The sequence below is a fragment of the Penaeus monodon genome, chromosome 23, assembly GCF_015228065.2.
Source record: "Penaeus monodon isolate SGIC_2016 chromosome 23, NSTDA_Pmon_1, whole genome shotgun sequence".
Taxonomy (NCBI): Eukaryota; Metazoa; Arthropoda; class Malacostraca; order Decapoda; family Penaeidae; genus Penaeus; species Penaeus monodon.
This window is the reverse complement of record NC_051408.1, coordinates 39,849,461-39,849,692: the sequence shown is the minus strand read 5'-3', so window position 1 is coordinate 39,849,692 and position 232 is coordinate 39,849,461.

Below are 232 nucleotides of genomic sequence, written 5' to 3'. Positions count from 1 at the left end.
ACAAACATTAATACTGAGTGTGAATTACTGTACCAAGAAGAATAACAAAAAAAATCCTTAAGCATCGATACCAAACGATGACAATAACAATATTTCTAAACATCAGTTATACAGATTTTTTTTTTTCTCTGAAACAATTCACTATCTGCACATGATTAAATGACGTGAATTTGTTCGATAAGTGTTTGTCGGTCATAAAACAGTATTGTAAGTTATCAGACTTATTTTTTCC